The sequence below is a fragment of the Lissotriton helveticus genome, chromosome 4_2, assembly GCF_964261635.1.
Source record: "Lissotriton helveticus chromosome 4_2, aLisHel1.1, whole genome shotgun sequence".
Classification (NCBI taxonomy): domain Eukaryota; kingdom Metazoa; phylum Chordata; class Amphibia; order Caudata; family Salamandridae; genus Lissotriton; species Lissotriton helveticus.
Genome location: NC_136064.1, coordinates 60,901,363 through 60,920,702, shown reverse-complemented (window position 1 = coordinate 60,920,702; position 19,340 = coordinate 60,901,363).

Here is a 19,340-nt window from a genome sequence, read left to right as displayed (position 1 = left end):
ATTGCTCTCCCAGAGGGTCTTGGTAAGTTTCGTACACCAAAAGTGGCTTGCGGCAGAAGTGTGTTACAAAGCAACAGGATCAAAAAATAGACTCAACAGAAAGATTATCATCTTAATAACTCAAATAACACATCTCATAGGGTTCACAAGATCTAGAAGGTACTGCACATTGGTACTTATAATGTGTAATGTATGGATCACTGACTAAATATCGAGGGACAAAATATAGACTACCCAAAATATAGATTTCAAAATATCGACAGACAAAATATCGAATTCCTATCTACAAACAGGTAAGTACCAAAATATCGACCCCAAAATATCGTTTATATATATATACATTATAAAAATATTGAATTTCTTAAAATTAATGTAAAATTAAAAAAATATTAAAAATAAATAGCTAAAATATACTTACAAATACTTAAATTACCTTAAAATTATTAAATAACTAATTTAACTTAAAAAAAAATACAATCATATCTGTTAAAACATATATATATATTAACATAATATTCATAAAAAATACACAATATTATTACCGTAGGATGGCGGAGGTGTAAAAATTACTATTCCTACTCCTGGAAGTGCAACAGTAGGAAAAGCGTTGGATAGCGTAGGGGTAAAAATTACTATTCCCATTCCAAAGAGTGCAACAGGAGGGAAAGCGTTGGATAGCGTAGGGGTAAAAATTACTATTCCCACTCCAAAGAGTGCAACAGTAGGGAAAGCGTTGGATAGCGTAGGGGTAAAAATTACTATTTTCACTCCAGAGAGTGCAACAGTAGGGAAAGCGTTGGATAGTGTAGTAGTAAAAATTACTATTCCCACTCCAGAGAGTGCAACAGTAGGGACAGCGTTGGATAGCGCAGGGGTAAAAATGACTATTCCCACTCCAGAGAGTGCAACAGTAGGGAAAACGTTGGATAGCGTAGGGGTAAAAATTGCTATTCCCACTCCAGAGAGTGCAACAGTAGGGAAAGCATTGGATAGCGCAGGGGTAAAAATTACTATTCCCACTCCAGACAGTGCAACAGTAGGGAAAACGTTGGATAGCGTAGGGGTAAAAATTACTATTTTCACTCCAGAGAGTGCAACAGTAGGGAAAGCATTGGATAGCGTAGGGGTAAAAATTACTATTCCCACTCCAGAGAGTGCAACAGTAGGGAAAGCGTTGGATAGCGTAGGGGTAAAAATTACTATTCCTACTCCTGGAAGTGCAACAGTAGGGAAATCGTTGGATAGCGTAGGGGTAAAAATTACTATTCCCACTCCAAAGAGTGCAACAGTAGGGAAAGCGTTGGATAGCGTAGGGGTAATTACTATTCCCACTCCAGAGAGTGCAATAGTAGGGAAAGCGTTGGATAGCGTAGGGGTAAAAAGTACTATTCCCACTCCAGAGAGTGCAACAGTAGGGAAAGCGTTGGATAGCATAGGGGTAAAAATTACTATTCCCACTCCAGAGAGTGCAACAGTAGGGAAAGCGTTGGATAGCGTAGGGGTAAAAATGACTATTCCCACTCCAGAGAGTGCAACAGTAGGGAAATCGTTGGATAGCGTAGTGGTAAAAATTACTATTCCCACTCCAGAGAGTGCAACAGTAGGGAAAGCGTTGGATAGCGCAGGGGTAAACATTACTATTCCCACTCCAGAGAGTGCAACAGTAGGGAAAACGTTGGATAGCGTAGGGGTAAAAATTACTATTCCTACTCCAGAGAGTGCTACAGTAGGGAACGCGTTGGATAGCATAGGGGTAAATGTTACTATTCCCACTCTAGTGAAAATAAATTAATATAATTCACATAATTATCAATTAATCAATTAATACAAATTAATTATCAATTAAGAATTAATTATCAATTAAAAATTAATTAACAATTTGTTCAAAATAAATACCAATAAATTAATTAACATATTTAAATAATTATAATTAAATTCCTTCCCACCCTATTCCCCTATAAACCTACAACCCGCTCCAGAAAATAAATTAATATTATTCACATAATTATCAATTAATCAATTGATAAAAAATAATCATTTAAGAATTAATTAATTACTAATTAAAAATCAATCAGCTGAGCAACCGAGGGCCAACGAGGGAAAACGGGGTAGCCGAAAAAGTTTGGATCCAATACGTGAAACAGCTATACGAATCTGCCCCCAGCCAGGAACCCCCGACAGCGGACAGGGTGGAGCTAACCGAGAAAGTCCAACAGCCATGCCCCCAGTTAGAAACAGCTACCCTATCCCCAAGAAACAACACAAGGGGTAACAGCTCCCTGGTCGCCGCCCTCACAACCATATCAACCTGGGCGAACACCAGATGGGTCATCAACACCATCAAGCGGATGAGGAATGACGGCCCGCCGGGACCCAACGGGATCCCAGCACCTGTCTTTAAACAGGCAGCAGAGTTCTGGGCGACACTTTTTACTCCACTCTTTAGTTACGCCTACCACACCACAATAATCCCCGACTCTTGGAGGGGCTCCATACTGTTTCCCATCTTTAAAAAAGGCGACCGCTCCGAGCCTTCGAAATATAGGCTTATTGCCTTGCTTGACTTGGAGGCCAAGGCATATGCACGACTATTGCTCTCTGATCTGGAAAAATGGGCAGAAGAGGAAAAAATAATACCAACATATCAGACTGGTTTCAGGGCCAAGGCCTCTACAATGGACAATGTCCTGGCGTTAGCACATCTTTCAGCCAAGGCAACCCAGAAGAACCACCCCCCATTATTCTGCTGCTTTGTGGACTATAGTACAGCATTTGACAAAGTGGACAGAAAACGCCTTTGGTGGAAGTTAGAAAAATGGGGGATAACATCGAAACTCTTGAAGGCTATAATGGCACTCTATGAGGCCACCTGGGTGCGGGTTAAAACAAGCACACACACTGTCACCCGCAAAATATCTACAGCAAATGGGCCGTAGCAAGGGTGCGTGCTGGCCCCCCTCCTATTTAATCTATACACCGCGGATTTGGGAGAGGCCCTAAAAGGTGCCAGTCTAGTAGCACCCAGACTAGGAAGCATAAGGCTACCACTTTTACAATACGCCGAAGATACAGCCATTATGGACCATACGAGGATAGGCTTACAAAGAGCTCTAACGGCCTTAAACAGTTTCAACATTGCCAACAGCCTGACGGTTAACAAAGGGAAAACCAAGGTCATCATCTTCGGATCGTTCCGTCATAAACGGCACGCACAGTGGCAGCTGGGGAATGCTCAAATACACTCAGTAGCCTCTTACAATTACCTAGGGATCTGGTTTTCGGAACGGGCAAAAGCAAATGTCCACCTCAATCATCTGGCCTCAAAAGCTAATAAGGTAACACACCTGCTAAGACAACTAAATCGGAACCTGATCAGCCCCTCTGCTAGCCCAATTTTGATAGCTCTAAGAGCAAAGCTTCTGCCCGCAATCTCCTACGGGCACTTGGCATTTCCAGGGAAGTTGGATGCACTCCTCACCTCTGCCCAAATTAAGGCGTACAAGTCGGTGTTACACATCCCAAGGTCCGCTAGGAGAACCAGGCTGAGACTGGAGCTTGGCCTTGCACGGCCAGACGTGATCGGCCAGGGGGAGCTCATCAAACTATATCTAAGGATATTAAAGGCCCCGGCCAACTCCCTAAAATACCATCTGCGCCCTATCTTCGAAGATTCAGCATCTACATGGCACATTAGGCTGGGAAAAGCAACTAAAGCCCTTAAGTTAGTAGAAGAACATCTACCACGGCAGGACATCCCGCTGAACTTTTGGGAGAGAGCTATCAATAAACAGGTGAATGAAATCTCCTTTTAACTTGATCACAGATCCACTCGTCGAAGCTCCAATTTGGAACCCCTAAACAACTCCTACACGGTTGGCAAAGCACAACCATATCTAAGCGAGGCCATCACAACACATGCCCGAAGTAAAATTCTATCCATGAGGCTGGTCACGCTCGGGATAGCCGATTTCAACCCTGCTTGGGCCCAAAAAGGGGTCCCCACATCATGCAGGCTTTGCACATACAAGAGGGAATCTTGGCTGCACCTTCTTTGCTGCTGTCCTCATTTCAAGAGTGAACGTCGGCGACTGCTGCGCCCGATCTGTCTCAATCAGAACATTACAACATGCTCAGAAGCATCAGCCCTGTGCCTGTCAACCACTAACTCCATGTTCCTAGCGCGATCAGCGAAATTTGTTCACCAAATCAGTATAGCACTAAAAACTTATAATGAGAGTACCCCCCCTAACTTAGGACACTCACCACAACAAGAACTGATATGAGCTGAACAGAACCAGACCCGTTGTTCCACCGAAAAAGTCACCAGCTCGCCATCGTAACCAACAACGCAAAGTCTTACCTGAACCAATACAAATGCTGGGAACTCCTAATCAATGAGACTAAGACTGTGGGAGTTGCACTCCTCTCCACCCATTTTGCTCCCCCCTATATACCATTATCCTAACTAGCATAGGTACACTTTTTTTAATTCTTTATCTTATTTAGAAGGTTATTTTAGAATTATTGATCTTTGTACTTTCTCTTTTACTGTAAAGATTTTAATTAATTGCGCAGTCAATAAAAACCTTTGAACCTTTATTGTAAATAAATACCAATTAATTAATTAACATATTTAATTAATTATAATTAAATTACTTCCTACCCTATTCCCCTATAAACCCACAACCCACTACAGAATTAAATTACACAATAATTAAATAACATAAAATTAATTACTTAAAATAAATTACAAAAATATATACACTTTTCACACATATACTAACATAAAAAACACTTAAAAAATTCGATATTATTAACAATTCTATATTTTTAATAAACTATATTAACTATTTTTTAAATCGATATTACATTACTTACCTTCAAAACGATATTTTTGATGTCTATATTCTGTCCATTCGATATTTTGTCCATTCTATATTTTGGACTCGATATTTTGGTTTGTCTATATTTTGGAATCGATATTTTGACCATTTACCGTAATGTATGCATGTATTGTTCTGTTCTTCCCACAATCTGGCTAAACCCTCCTAGTCCCTCAGTAGTCTGCCAGCGCCAGGAAACCCACGGTGTCAGCGCGCTTTATAAGTTCCCCTTACAATACAATACAATACAATACAACATCGGGTAATGCTTCACTCAAGAAGCATAGTCCTTGTACTGTCTCACAGGGTTCCCTTTTCTCTACAGTGTGGGCAGGGCGAGTTGATATCACTCGAAAAGTTCTCCAGTAAGTCTTTTATTATGGGGATAAACTTCATATTGCCAATGCCAGAATGCACAAACCCGAAACTGTTTTGCAAGATTAACACCAAACTAAGGACATTTATTTCCTAACCAAGCATAGCAGTTGACATCAGGGCTTTATTCTTGGAAGTGGGCGGACACAGGAACTCTGCTACTTCAGATGCTCTGAAGACTAACCTGGCCATGTCTGAAATCACGACAATAACAGGTGCGAGTGAAAGGGATGGGGTTTGTTATATAGGAATCCAAATCCAAGATGGCCACTGTGATCATAACTGATCTCGCTAGAATAGGATATCATCACGAGACTTTGCACATGGCGGCCATCTTGAACTAGCGTGAATCAAGGTTGTTCAGATAGTGACAAACAGTGACGTTTTCCTTCTATTTGCATGGCTACTGACCAAGTTGTGCACACTATCTGCTGTGTAGCCAGCCATCAGGGGCTGTATTACACACTTTCATTGTTTGTGCTTGTTTTTAAAAGGTGTGCTGGGTGCAAACAATAAAAATGCACTCTATTATGATAAATGCGCTGCCCAAGGGCACCTGCAAAGTCGCACTGCCCTGGGGGCAGCACACTCATGTGATAACACAGGACGGCTGCTTGCAGCCTCTCCGTAATTTCACAGTGTAGGTAAGCCACCTGCACTTTTGAAAGGGATTAGAGATCCTCTTGCTGACGGGTGCAGTCAGTGATTGCACCCGCCTGCAAGGGGATATCTGAGAGCTTCTTTGCCTCTGCACCCCATCTGTAATATGGTGCGGGTGCATAGGCAAAGGTATTCTCTCAATTGCATAGGCCACACCAGTATGCATAAGAGGGAACGCCCCCTGAAGGAAGCACTGGTTTTAAGTGCACCATCACTATCAGCATTACTTAAGGGGATGTGCAAGCATCTACACCCCTTTCTGTAATATCAAAGGGCCCTAGGGGCACGCAAAGCCTGTTGCGCCCCCGTGGCACTTACTGTAATACGGCCCCTGGTGAGTAAAGAAGTTGGAAGTTGAAAGACCACTAGCTAAACAGTACATCATTTCTGCCATTTAGCCTTCAGCTGGTAAAAAGTGCTATTTGCCAGACCTCAGGGGAAATAGTACATCATTTGTGGCATTTAAACAGCAGCCAGCCAAACAAAGACATTTAATTGCTATGTGCATGGCTGATGGCCAAATTGTACATCATGTCAGCTAATTTGCGAACAGGCGGGTAATGAGAGACGTTTCTTTGCTATCTGCTTGACCCTGACCAGGCAGTACATAATGCCTTTTAGTTAGCCACAGACCAGGTAAGTAGTAAAGTTTGTTTGCTATTTGCATGGCTGCTTGCTAAATAGATCCACATCATCAAGGCCTTCTCTCTGCCTAACAAAGGGGTGTCCCTGTTTGGTTTTAAAAGGACAGTCACTAAGGATACCAGTAGCATATTTCATCATCGAGGCCTCACCCAGATACAGTCTGTGGGCTCAACCTTGATAGTCAAGGGAGCTCTTTGTATTTCATTGTGGAGGCATCTGAATGTAAAATTGCGTGATGGTATTCCATTATTCCCTAAAATGTATTCTTGGTGGCAGAATATTTTGCCAATAAGGTTAGAAAAATATACAGCTCTTTCTCCAGATGTCCTGCGGATGGAGAAACCTTCATAGAATTGAAGGAAGTGGAGCTGCTGAATTCAAAGCCGAGGTTAGAGCACTTCACCGTACCACCCAGCAAAGAACTTGAAACCATCTGTACCAGCATAAAATCGGGCTCACCTCGAGATCCAGCTCCTCCGAGGCTCCTGGGTGCTAGCATAGTGGCGTTAGAACCTTACATCCGCCATGTCCTTGTAACATCTTTTGACTCCCAGACCCTTCCGACAAACTGGAAGAAGGCAATTGTGTTACCTATTAGAAAAAAAACTAACGTAAGCTATGATGTCCTGGAGAACTTACGACCTATCTCTCTGCTACCTTATACTGCGAAAATTGCAGAGAAAATTGCAAATGTACAACTGATGGCATTTGCGGAGAAGAACAATCTCCTACACCCCTCCCAATCGGGGTTCCGAAGAGGCTTCTCAACTGAGACTGCCTTATTACGAGCCACCGAAACTCTACGGCAAGGAGCTGACGCAGGCCTAACCATGGCATTGGTCATGCTAGACCTTAGTGAAGCGTTCGACACTGTAGCACATATCACCTTGCTACAGTGTCTGAACAAAGGAGGTGTGACAGACAGAGCACTCGGTTGGCTTAAGTCGTTTCTGACGGGCAGAAGCTTTCAGGTTCAACGGGGCTTGTTTCAGTCTGAGGAGAGGGTGTTGGAACAGGGGGTGCCACAGGGCTCTGCTTTAAGTCCTACCCTTTTTAACCTATATATGGCCCCCTTGGCTGAGTTAGTTCAATCGTTCGGCATAGAGATTGTCTCCTACGCCGACGATAAACAGCTCTTACTTACCCTCACCCAAACTCCGGCTGCAGGAGCCAATAACTTCCGAGCCTGTATGCAAGCATTGGCCACCTGTATGGATAATCACTGCCTAAAATTGAATGTCTCTAAGACAGAAGTCCTGGTGGTTGGTGGCGATCAACGGTTCTGGACATGTGACTGGTGGCCAAGCTGTTTAGGCGCTATGCCCACACCATGTCCTGAAGCTAAGAACCTAGGGATATGGATGGATCCCACACTCTCTTATGAGGCACATATCAATCGTTTAGTAGGCAAGTGCTTTGGAGTCCTAAGGACTCTTAATAAGACCCTGGACCTCCTCCCTCTGGAGGCTCGGCGCACTATGACCCAGGCACTGATTACCTCACGCCTCGACTATGGGAATGTCCTCTTCCTGGGAGCTTCGAGTAAAAGCATAGGACTACTCCAGATACTACAAAATGCTGCAGCCCGCCTAGTGCTTAGACTCCCAAGAAGAGCCAACTCTAGAACCGCCCTGGAGGCCCTCCACTGGCTTCCAGTGGAAAAAAGAATAATGTATAAAGCCCTTCTAATATGTCATCGGATCCTTTGGCATAAAGCTCCCGGTTATCTGACAGATCTAGTTACTTGGTATCAACCACGCAGATCGCTTAGATCAGGCGGCATGGGCGCGCTTGTGACCCACCGCTACAGGAGAGAAAAAATGGGAGGTCGGTCCTTTAGAGTGGCGGTTGCCATAGGATGGAACAAACTTCCCATCAGTCTCCGCCTGGAGCCTTCGAAAATTATTTTCCGACGCCAACTTAAAACTCATCTGTTCTCTTCATAGTTTCACTTTAATGTTCTCTGCCTCGTACTGTCCTCTCCCCTGGCGAGCTCCTTTCCTCTATCTTTTAGCGCGGGGACACGCCGTGATGGCGTATCATGCGCTCTATAAATGTCTTTATAAATGGTATGAATCCCATAATGTGCCAACACTCACTTGTCATTGCTGACATGTTTTTGGTGTGAGCACACTATTGTACATGCATTTCCCAGACCGTCTTTCCAATATCAAAAAAGCAAAGCTGGAGCCCTTGTGAACTAACAATTTTTTGCATATGTGTTAAGTTTGTCATGTATACATTCTCATAGAATAGTACATACTCATTCAATGGTTCTTATGGGCCCCATAGAGGGTTAGAGGTGAGCGGCCCTTGTAGTCACACTCTGGAGATTAATATGAGGTAGGTGAATGATGAACAGATGGGTCTCAATAAAAGATGAGTGAGGGAACAAAGTGAAAAAATTAAGAATGCTCACTTTCTCCCTGAGACTTATTTTGTCAAAGGTGCAAACCCAAATAGAAGCGTAATCTGCTCCTCTATGGTTCTGCTGTCATCCATGTCACGGGTAAGCATCTGTGCTTGACAAATCACGAGATGGCGCGACTGGTTGTGGGTCCTGCAACATGCTTTTTTAGTTGTCCAAATAGAACATAATCTCTGCCATTTGGACAGTGGCCTGATAAATATGGAAATGTCCTTCTTATTTGCACGGCCGCTGGCCAAGCATTGCAGCATCTCTACTATTAAGCACGATAAATAGTGGTTATTCTGTTATTTGACCGGCTGCCGGTTAAACAGTGTAGAATCTCAACTGTTTAGCTAGTTGGCAGGTAAATAGTGAAGTTTCTTTGCTACTTCCAAGTCCAGCAGCCAAATAGTAAAAAATGTCCAGCAGCCAAATAAATAGGAGAAACAATTTTTAATCGCCACAACCCATTATTTTTCAAGGGGTATTTTTAGATGGAACCTACGGCTCGGAATTTAAAGCTATTGAGCTGACGTCAAAGAACTCTACTGTTGCATTTCCATCAATACTTGAAGATGTTTTTTTTTTCTTCTGCTAAAATTGCTTTTCCTGCAGTCGCATCTTGTTTAACAAGCATTCTTGTATGGCTAGTACAAGTTGCACGTCTTGGAAAGAATCGGAGAAGCGCCTCGTGGTGGCATCAGTTTTTAGCTGCTCTTCAATATAATTATCTGAGGCTCCCCATTTGTGGCGTTTAGCAATTATTGTGAAGACCTGATCATAGCTACATTTGTGAAAAATGCCTTTTTTTCTGTTATATAAACACTGTATCATGTCGTTTTTCCTCTCTTCCTGGACTTTCTGTTTGCTTGCAATTCGACTCTCCTTTGGATTTTTTTGATGATTCACCTTTTGGCATCAGAGATTGCGTCCATTGAAGCCTGAAAAACAATACCCAGCATGTTTGCTGTTACTATTTGCCATATATAACAATGTTGCATTCTGTAGTCTCTCTTCTAGTTCCTTTAAGTGAATTACAAGAGTTGTATCTTCGTCTGGGGGATATGAGGCTAACAAAAGTCTAACTCAGGGCGTTTTTGATTGCTTGGACGATGAGGCAGGGGTTGCACCTGTGAGTGGAGTGACGGGTCTGTGGGGTATTAAAAGATGGCGAACAGATAAAAAACTGGTGTTTCTTTATAACGCTATATAATTATCATTTGACTTTGAACTGAATACAATGTATATTACCATTGACACTTGCCATTGACTCATAAATCTTGAAACACATTGTTGGGATTTTATTATTGGTGAATTTGGCCCTCTCCGCTGGGGTACCCCCAAACCTTTTGACTTCACCCCTCTTGTTTAATGAATTCGTTTTTGCTGGTATTGGGACTCTATGCACTTTGCCACTGCTAACCACTGCTACTGCTGCTAAGGTGCTTGTGCTCTTACATTGGCTTACACCTGATTGGTAACTTAAATGCTAGTAGTGGACATGCAGCACTCATTGTTCACCCACTAAGGTAGCACTTTAAAACTTGTCTCAGCTCTCAGGCCTGCCACTGCTACATGTAGTGCAGCTGTAAACTACTATTTTGACCTGACAAGATAAACCTTTTGCCAGGCTTAAAACTTCCTTTTTACTACATATGTGACCCTTAAGGGAACTCCCAAAGGCCCCTAGGGCAGGATACATTGTTTTTTAAAGGAAGGGAATGTGGGTTTTACTTTTACATTTGCTAGGGGTGAAAAGGTCCAACATTTGTTTTTTTACCACTGTAAGAGTGTTACTTTCTTACATTTAATAAGTGCTACCTTTTGATTGGGGGGGCAGGTAGAAATATCAAATGAATCTCAAATGAATCTAGGTTACAATCCTCTTTAAAGGTAAAGTCAGAATTTAGACCAGAATTTTGAAAATGCTACTTTTAGAAAGTGGATCCTGTGCTCACTATGCCACTGTATTTAGGCTAGCCTGACTGATGAGGGGTGTTTCCCCAAAACCTGTCCCAGGATGCTTTTTTCTGGTCTAGAGAGGACCTGGCTTGGCAGTTTGGCTAAATTGTTCCCATGGGGAGCAGGGCCAAGACTGATTTGCATATGGCTGGGTCCAAACTGTATTGGCATGGTGAGCAAAAAAACATTGGATTTAACCCAGATCGGTGACTGGGGGGTGAATGTTTGATTTGTTCAGCACTCTGTCCATTATCCGTTCTTTTCTTTTAGAAAGTTGGTATTTTCCCGCCCAAAAGCTTCTAAGGCCTCCGAGGAGTTTACAGCTGCCAACGCCTGATAATGGCTTCCTCATTACGAATGTGAAACTCTACCTCACATTCTAATATGTTGTCCTGCCCTGCTGTCAGTTCGTAGAATCCATCTGAGGCCCATTCTTCTCCAACTAGGTGTACGGACGGTAAAAAAGGCAGTTCTCCAATTATACTTGTTGGACACGGTGAAGCACATGGCCAACTTCGCCAAATTCATTTACCATGCGCAAATAGCATTATTGGACAAGACAACCATGGTATAAACTGACTTTTAACTGGTGGAAGCCTCCATGTAGCTTATGCTTCCCAAACACACATTGTTTTATTTAAATGTTAAACATTTTTTCATACTGATTGCTCTTCTTCATACTAATTGCTCTCTTTTGTATTGATTTTTATTAATCACTCAAATAAAGTATTGTCATTGTCACTCATTGTCATTACGAATGTGTATTGGTCCCAGACATTGAACAATAGGGGACTAGGTGTGTATGCTGGATGAGTCATAGAGCCCGAACTGCCAAGCCATGTCTTCCCTGGACCGGAAACAAGCATCCTGGGACCGGTTTCTGACTAATCAGCCGTCATCAGACAGGCTAACTTGAATCCAGTGGCAAAGTGTCTGAACTGGGGTGGCGGAGTGAGATAAAGAATGGTGATGGATTAAGCCCAGATCAGTTGACTGGGGGGTGAGTGCTTGCAATGTTTAACACTCCGTCCATCATCTCCTTTGGTTTTGCTTTGTTTGCCCTAAGTAGGCAGGGTATGCCCAGACATGGGTCCTTTGCTCGCTATGCCACTGGATTCAAGCTAGCCTGGCTGATGACGGCTGATCAGTCAGAAACTGGTCACAGTATGCTTGTTTTAGGTCCAGGGAAGACATGGCTGGGCAGTTCGGGCTGGACTGTTCCCATGAGGCACAGGGTCAGACTGATTTGCATATGGCCATGTCTGAATTAGGGTGGTGGAGTGAGTTAAAGAATGATGATGGATTAAACCTAGATCAGTTGACTGGGGATGAGTGCTTGCAATGTTCAACACTCCGTCCATCATCCCCTTTGGTTTTGCTTTCATACCGAGTTACAGTATGGGCTACAACCCCCTCTCTGACAGGAAGGAGCTCAGGGATGTTTTTGTGTAGCGGAAGGTTTACTATATACCACAATGATGAGCTCAAGGTAGTAAATGTAGCAGTGCAAAATAAAAAGTGATAAAGAGAAGATAAAACTAGCTCCACGGTATGCATTATTCCTTTATTTGTGCATATCTGGGCAGGATTAAAAACAAGGCACTAGTGGGAAAAACATATACCCGCAGTTAGTATCAGAATATGGTTGACATGTTTCAGCCTTGTTACCCTCCGTAGAGGTGATGTGGTTATTCAGGACCAAATTATTAGTGCTACTGCTTAATGTGTGTACATCAAAAAGATTTTGGGTGGGTAAAGTATGGGTGTTTTTAAATACAGTTGCTCCACTTTTAAATACAGTTGTTCCCAGTTTTCCTTTACCAAACATGTGTCTAACAATCAGGGCCTTCACGCATGGTACAAACTTCTGTACAAATACATATTTACACTTGGGGTAGAGGATGATACTGCTTTCCTGACCTCTAGTGTTATCCACATGAATCCAATAGTTTATCTGATACTACACTTCTCTCTGGTTGAGATGGTCGGATTCAACCCTTCTAGTCTCTCACTCTTTCCTACCAAAGTGCCTTTGCTCGCACAAAATTTGAACCTTGGATCTTGTGCGCGGACTGGTTTCACTACTAGAGTACAGAGTGTTTTTTATAAAGACCTCTTATGACGGTGAGTCTTGTTGAGCCACATGCCAAGTTGAGGTGGGGATGCTTTACCAAGATTAGCAGGTAACCACTATATATAAACTTATATGCTAAAATTTGCCCTTTTTGACTGTGTACAGCCCTGGAATGGTGAGAATTGCCCGCTGTCCTTGATAAGCTGGTTTCAGAATGGAGCATCCATGACTGTCTTATGACCTAGCTCTGCCCAATTTGTCACTACCACCTTTCTCCATGTATATCTTTTTTGGATCCACCATTGAATCTACCAAAATAATACAAACTTACAGGAACACTGGATGGTTTTGTATATTTCATATTTTTTTGACACATCATTTGAATCTATATTACTGTCTTTCTCTGCTTACCTGTTTAGGTCACAAGTGCTGGATTTACAAAATGCTTAATGAGGATTATTGGCTCCATTTTATTTTTGCATGGACTACAAATTTGACCACATTAGCAACATTAATACCAGAGGATGGATTAAGTGTAAGTAAAGACCCCACCTTTGAAGAGCCCGCATACAAAACATCGGTAATATAAACAGAAAAAGATTCATGGCATCAATAAAAAAAACAATGAAGAAAAAAAATATTTTGAACAATCAGAGTTCCAGTTGTAAAATCCATATTCACCATAAAAAGACATTTGGAGGAGAGAAGGGGTGTTTAACACAATTATAATATGAACGACGAAAAAATAGTGTATTACTATTGAAAGGAATGAGACAAAAACATTTCTGACAAAAAACAGTCATGTTGAAGTGGATCCCTTTCAAATGTAACATGTTTTTACTTTCAATAAACTGAAAGTATGAAAGGGCATGAACAGCACTTGACTGAACAGCATGGTCTTCACCTTCACTATGAAATGTCCACTTCCTGCTGTGAACTGTGTTTTAGCAATCTTGAATCGAGCATCCTGCTAAGTGGAAGCAGCCTTTGTTCTAAGTGTCCTTCCCATTTTGGCAAAATCGTATCATTTCTTCTTTATTGGACTATATTTTAGCAAATGGAGTTCGGTGGGTATGGAGGTCAGAGAATGACCCTAGAGTCTCAGCAAGAGTGTTCAGATGTTCAACCTGCAAGACATTATTTATTTTTATATCTGTCTGTTCCTTATTTGTGTTTTCATACCAAACATATGTATTTCTGTATAGTCTGTTTTTGTATATTTATAGCAGGATGGATATTAACAGTAGGAAAGTGGCATGGAAGGGAAACACCATCTCCTTCCTGTTCACAATGTTTGGAAAATGCAAAATAATCATAAATCAATTAAAGAGTTGGGTTTAGCTCGCCAATAAATATACAGCTCAGCTTTCTTAAACAACATCATTTTCCAGTGCTTAAATTGAGCCAGTGGTTTCCGGAGCTGGGTACCAGCACTTGGTTGTCAACACAAGCGCTTGTGACTGTCTGCCACATGGTGGCGCTGTCTGACTAATTTAGAGATGACCACAACAACAATTAATTATTAATTCAATATACTTTAAAAATGACTATTATCTGTTGTCCAAGCCACTCATAACTTTGGGGGCCTGAGATAGGATTGTCACAGCTTGTACTAATGTGATGGTTATTAGTTGTGTTATTACTGTCATTAGCAAGTGTGGTGCAAGCTGCAGTGGCCTCCTGATGAGGGCCCTGGAACTTTATTGTTTTACAAAGTAAGCACGGTTTTCTGAACATGCCCATAGGAAGCAAGGTGAAGTGGCTACAAACATGTCTTGACCAGATGAATTTCGCTTGGGTGACATAACGAGACAGGAGATACACAATAAATGAACAGGCGGCTAGGCTCATTTGGAAACAACCCAAGTGGCAACCAATTAGGGCTGGGCTCGAAAAACTCCACTGGCTGCCAGTGGACCAGCGAATTGCTTTTAAGGCAGGTTGCATCACCTTTAGGGCGCTCCATGACATTGGCCCTATTTTTATTAGGAAGTCCAATACTAACTATAAACCTCAGCGCAACTTACGCTCCACACATCTAAGCCTTGCAAATGTCTCTTCATTTAAGAGGAAACGCCAGGGTAGCAGCTGCTTTTACCATCTGGCTGCCTCTTTTTGGAACGCCCTTCCACTTCCTATTAGACAGAGTAATGATTTACCTGCATTCCGAAAGTCTTTAAAAACGTGGCTTTTCCAACAGGCTTACGCTTAGAACTGTGTTTAGTGTCTTGAACAAATAGCGCCAAGAAACCCAAGGGTGTACGTTGCGCTCTAGAAATGGTTATTAACATAACATAACATAACATAACATGAAGAACCACAAAGTCATCAGACCTGAGAATAAATGCCCACCAAATATCTAGCAAACTAAAGGCACCTGTATGAGGCCGCAGTTCTAAGGACTATGGGCTAGATGTAGGTAATTCCGATTTACCTACTCTTAAATACCGAATTTTACCGATTCGGAATTTAAGAGTAGGTAAATAGGAAGGAGGCAGATGTAGGTAATTTTAAATTCAGAATTACCGAATCTGTAACATTCGGTATTTACCGATTCTGTAAATACAGAATCGGTATTTCCAATTGATTCCTATGAGCTTTGAAGACCATAGGAATCAATGGGAAATACCGATTCTGTATTTACAGAATCGGTAAATACCGAATCCTGCAAGGGTGCAGGGGGTGTCACTTTGACACCCTCTAGCACCCCAAGTACAGGCTTGTGTGACATGTGGCACACAGACATGCCATAAGGGCATGTCTGTGTGTCACATTGCACAGGTGTGCATGCAAAGATGTGCATGCACATCAGAATTCGGTATTTTACCACCCAATAGGATTGGGTGGTAAAATACCGACTCTTAAGGGCCTGTGGCACTGTAAACTGTGCCACCTACATTTGCAATTACAGAATCGGTATATTTACCGATTCGGTAATTTACCGAATCGGTAATTTTACCGATTCGGTAAATATAACGATTCTGTAATTTTCAGCCCCCTACATCTGAAAACCCTAATACCGGTCGGAAACGGCCAAAATCGGCCATTTCTGGACGATATTAGGGCTCCTACATCTGGCCCCTAAAGACTTATTTACAAGTCCCTTGCGCCACTTTTGCGTAATTATTTACATGGGAAAAGTGACGCACCGGTGGAGCAAGGGGCTTGTAATTCTGCTCCATGCCTGTAAAGCCAGTTCCTGAAGAAATACACTAGTATATTGAATCTTGCAGAAACATTGGGCCACTTCTATTAATGTGACTATTGTTAGACGCTCTAACTGCTCTAGTCTCTAGTGCTGGTCTTTGGGTACCACATAATTCTACTTCCCAGTAGTTAGTTTGTAAGTGGTTGCAGACTGCGAGCTGCGTTATTTGTTTTTCATCATCTGACCTTATCCTAGAGTAGGAGGGAGAAAGGTAGAACAGGGAGAGAGCAGGAGGAAGAGAAACACAGGCACACAATGACAAAGACAGAAAGCATGGATTAAAATGTTAATGGGTGTTCAATACACAGACAAGATGCAGAGGCAAGAAGGGTGTTGAATGAAAGAGGTTTAACGTGGAATGAAGACAGTGTGGAACGTGCGCTGCTTTGGGAAGTTGATTTGGGATTTTAAAAAGTTTGCTGAGTTTTTAAATTGCTTATTTGGCACATATTGCCATTACCTGACATCGCCTCCCCGGTCCGTCGTGGCTTTTGGGTGCCGCTTGTACGGAGGAACGCGACTCCTCCCACAACTACCCCACTTCCTGCCAGAGGTCTGTAAATAGAGCAGGGGGCTCGGCCGCGCTACAGCCTGGGATGACTCCTGGTGGCCAACAGCACTGGGGACAGCCCGACCCCCACCGACCACGCACGCAACCTGGGAATTATCCTTGACTTAACGCTCTCAATGACCAAGTACCAACGCCGTCTCCTCCTCCTGCTTCAACACCCTCCACATGCTCCGCAAGATCTACAGATAGATCCTGACAGATACAAGAAAGACAGTCACCCAGGCCCTCGTCAGCAGCAGACTCCACTACGGAAACGCCCTCTACGCGGGAGCCCCGACCAAGCTCATCAATCGACTACAACGCATCCAAAACGCCTAAGCACGACTGATCCTCGATGTACCACGACACGGCCACATCATACCCCACCTGAGAAACCTTCTCTGGCTCCCCGTCAACAAGAGGATATCCTTCAAGCTCCTCATCCACGCACACAAGGCACTCCACAAGACTGGCCCAGCCTACCTCAACAGACGGCTCTCCTTCTACACCCCCAATCGCCAGCTACACTCCGATGACCTGTCACTCGCCACCGTCCCACGCATCCGAAGAACAACCACCGGCAGGAGTTCCTTCTCCCACCTCGCCGCTAAGACATGGAACACCCTCCCACTGAGTCTACGACAGACCCAAGACCTGCTGACCTTCAGGAGGACACTAAAGACCTGGCTGTTCGGTCAGTAGCGGCCCTCACCCCCCCCCCCTCCAGCACCTTGAGAGTGTAGTGAGCTTAACAAATGATTGATTGATTGATTGATTGAACGCGCGCTGCTTTGGGATTTTAAAAAGTTTGCTGCGTTTTGAAATTGCTTATTTTGCACATACTGCCATTACCTGACATCGCCTTCCCGAGCCGTCACAGCTTTTGGGTGCCGCTTGTACGGAGGGACGCAACTCCTCCCACAACTACCCCACTTCCTGCCGGAGGTCTGTAAATAGAACAGGGGGCTCGGCCGCGCTCCAGTGTGGAACGCGCGCTGCTTTGGAAGTTGATTTGGGATTTTAAAAAGTTTGCTGAGTTTTCAAATTGCTTATTTTGCACATACTGCCATTACCTGACATCGCCTCCCCGGTCCGTCACGGCTTTTGGGTGCCGTTTGTATTGAGGGACGCGACTCCTCCCACAACTACCCCACTTCCTGCCGGAGGCCTGTAAATACAGATGGAGGATCGGACGGCGCACAGCGAACGTTCGCAGCGGGCCCGCCGTTGGCGCGCTAAAGGCAAGCCCGTCTGCGCCCGTCCACGTCCGGACTGTTCCAGGGGTCAAAACACCTGCCCCTTACACGGTCCAGCTGAAACAGTATGGCTCTGAAGAATTGCGCTCCCTAGCAGGCCCAATTGCTAGAACATGCAAACAATCCATCCTGCCCTCAAGTGATGAATACTTATGTTTGTTCTGCAGCTCTCATCCAATGACAGGTCCACAGCCTGCCCCTATTAAACCACAGAGTTATAAGTTGCTTGTTTTAAACTGTAGATCACTGCCCAAACACACAGCGGCAATCTCTATCCTCCTTGATGAGGAATCGCCTGAGGTACTGTTTCTTACTGAAACATGGCTTACTCCCAGGTCCGACCCGATGTCTAAGCATGGGCGGATCTAGCGGATCTCGCGTATGCGAATTTGCGAATTTACGGATTCGCAATCCGCAAAAATACGCGAACTCTCGTGGATTTCCGGATTTTTACGTTTTTTGTGTTGGCGAGCGTTCGCGAGGATTTGTGGACCATTTCGCAATTGCGAACTTACTTTTCGGCTCGCAACGGCCGCGACTATGTTGTTTCTACGTCTGGTTTATGATCACAGGTTCACAGCACCCTCTGTTTCACCACTGCCACCCTCTGGTACACCCATGCCACCCTCTGGTACATCCTCACTGCCACCCATTAGGTTTGTTTATCACTGTAGATTATGGGGGTGAAAAAAAGCAAGCACACCTGCCCTGCTTCAACTGCCATGAATTAATTTGGGGTTGATTAATGTGTCAGTGATTTTGAAAATTCCAGTCTGGCTGGCACCTGCTTCCTTCCTTATCTGTAATTTGCTTTCTGTTGCAGTGAAAGCAAGCACACCTGCCCTTCTTCAACTGCCATCAATTAATTTGGGGGTGATTAATGTGTCAGTAATTTTGAAACTTCCAGTCTGGCTGGCACCTGCTTCCTTCCTTATCTGTAATTTGCTTTTTGTTGCAGTGCAATTTTTTTTCACAGGACCTTTATGGTCTACTTGTAGCTTTTCTATGAGCCTGCTGTTTGGGTCATAGCAGGGTCATGGAATAGTTGCAAATAGGCAACTGAACTCTGGAGGGGCCCCTCAGGAAGCACTAGAGTGAATGGTTACTAATGTTAAGTTTGAACTTTTGCACCTGCTGATTGCTTTCAGTTTAGCAAAAATCGTTTTTCTGCAATTTCGCGCGATTTGCAGGGCGCGAATCCGTGCGAATACAATTTTTTTTTTGCGGCGTGTATGTTCGCGTGATTTTTGACGTGTTCGCAAGGCGCTTGTAGCTATACGTTTGCGAAGTTACCCTAGTGGTCGTACACGGGCGCGG